This window comes from Sorex fumeus, unplaced genomic scaffold (genome assembly GCF_029834395.1).
Source record: "Sorex fumeus unplaced genomic scaffold, SorFum_2.1 ptg000034l, whole genome shotgun sequence".
NCBI classification, from domain to species: domain Eukaryota; kingdom Metazoa; phylum Chordata; class Mammalia; order Eulipotyphla; family Soricidae; genus Sorex; species Sorex fumeus.
In genome coordinates, this window is record NW_026606091.1 from 42,648,696 (window position 1) to 42,650,733 (window position 2,038).

At 42.7% G+C, this 2,038-nt stretch overlaps 1 non-coding gene across 1 annotated transcript; it reads right to left on the reverse strand.

Moving 5' to 3' along the window:
• Positions 1-320: 320 nt before the first annotated feature.
• On the reverse strand, positions 321-448 carry LOC130026753 (small nucleolar RNA ACA64). Its single transcript, XR_008792935.1, has one exon. It is a non-coding gene; the product is annotated as a small nucleolar RNA ACA64 (small nucleolar RNA).
• Positions 449-2,038: the final 1,590 nt, after the last annotated feature.

Genomic DNA, 2,038 nt, shown 5'->3' on the forward strand with positions numbered 1-2,038 from the left:
AGCTCTGTGCACCATTCATGCTTCTAGACAGCATTTTGCAAATACATATGTTTACATCATATTCCTTTTTAACATAAAATGCATACTAATCTTTTCTCACTCGACAAACACAATGCTACGGACAACTTTCTTTTTCTCTTTTTTTTTCTCTTTTCTCAACATCAGCAAGTTTATTAAAAATGGAGGAAGCCAACTCTCCTGCCTCCCTCCCAGGTGCAGAGGGGCCTCAAGGAAGGTCCGAATTACAGTGCATCCTACAGGCAGAAGACAGGACAGAGAGGAGAGGGACTGCTCCCTGCCCCCCTCCACCACACATTGAGGTGCTTCCGGACCTGGGTTTCACCTTCCCACATCAGAGAGTGGACACAGTGAGCCGAAGCCCCCTTGACTCTAAGCCACAAATCTCACACATGGTCACATGGAAAGCTGCGGGTGATTTTCAACCAAGACCAGACTCTGGACGGTCACCCAAGACACAGCCCCAGCCGGCCACAGGGTTAGACCTACATGGGGAGCACTACGGATGTATTTCTGTGTCAACTAGGCCACCGGATTTAGTGGTGATTTAGAATTCTGTTAATTGAATAAAGATTCCCACCTTCCTTCTCTAGTAACTGGGGCCCAGCCACATACGCTTGGTTGTAGTGCTTGAACATTATATGGCAGTGGGCTAGAGGTGCATATTTAGGTGCCAACAATTCCACAAATGCACTTTGCAGCTGGGGAGCAGTGCCAGGGATCAAACTTGAGACTTCATGCCTGCAAGCTGGGCAATCCATGATTGTGTTATGCTCAGACCCTGTAGCCATTTTTTTTCTAGTGGAATATTTCTTAAATATTTTTTTTTCTGTTGTAAATGTACATTTTAATCAATAGCTACAGCTTCTATCATTATCTACTTGACTAAGAAGTTTAGGATAAATTTGAGAAGTAAAATTCTGACTATTTTTCCAGCTGAAAATGTGATATTTTTAAACTTTTCTCCAGAAAGATTGAACCTGTCTATACTTTTACAATGGTCTTGTTCTTAGTTATATTTCATGTCACTGTCACTGTCACTGTCCTCCCGTTGTTCATCGATTTGCTCGAGCGGGCCCAATAACGTCTCCATCATGAGACTTGTTGTTACTGTGTTTGGCATATCGAATACGTCATAGATGTAAATTACTGGAGCACACACATGCATAATTTTTTTAATTAATAAATTACCAGTAAATATCCTTTGCTTTCGAATAAGTATGAATTTCCTGTAGATGTAATAACTATTTCTCATACCTACTACATACAATACATAGCTCCCTCTCCCTGCTATCCCCTTCACTCCCCCTCCACCAATTGAACATGATAGTGACAGTGTTTGGTTGGTTTTGGTTAATGTTTTTTGCTTAAAAGGTAAAGGTAAAGGCCCTCTGGTTGTTCGTCGATTTGCTCGAGCGGGCCCAGTAACGTCTCCATTGGAGACTTTGTTGTTACTGTGTCTGGCATATCGAATACATCACAGGGAGCTTGCCAGGCTCTGCCATGCGGGTGAGATACTCTCGGTAGCTTGCCGGGCTCTCCGAGAGGGGCGGAGGAATCAAACTCGGGTCAGTCATGTTGGCTGCATGCAAGGCAAACGCCCTACCTCTGTGCTATCGCTCCAGCCCTTTGAAAGTTCAGCCCAGTTTTTTGCTTAATAAATAAAAAAAATTTAGGCGACCAATTTTGTTCATTTCTTTTATCCTTCAATATTTTAAGTGATTGCTATGTGGTAGAAGATTCAGCATTTACTGAGTCTGAAAGAGACAGATCAGTCCATTGGAGAAAAGTTGCAGCGTGGCTAATGTCAACTAAACAAAATCAATAACATTTTTCCCAATTAGAACTGTCAAGTGTGGCATGTGCTGCCTTGCAGGTTGTGAGATTGCCCATAATTAGGGGCTTTCAAACAGGGATCATACGGCCACCTGACAGGGATGTGTGCAGAATGAGGCCAGATGGTTCCCTGCATCCTGAATTATTTACAGGGAAGAGTTTTTAACAGGAAGACAATAATTTA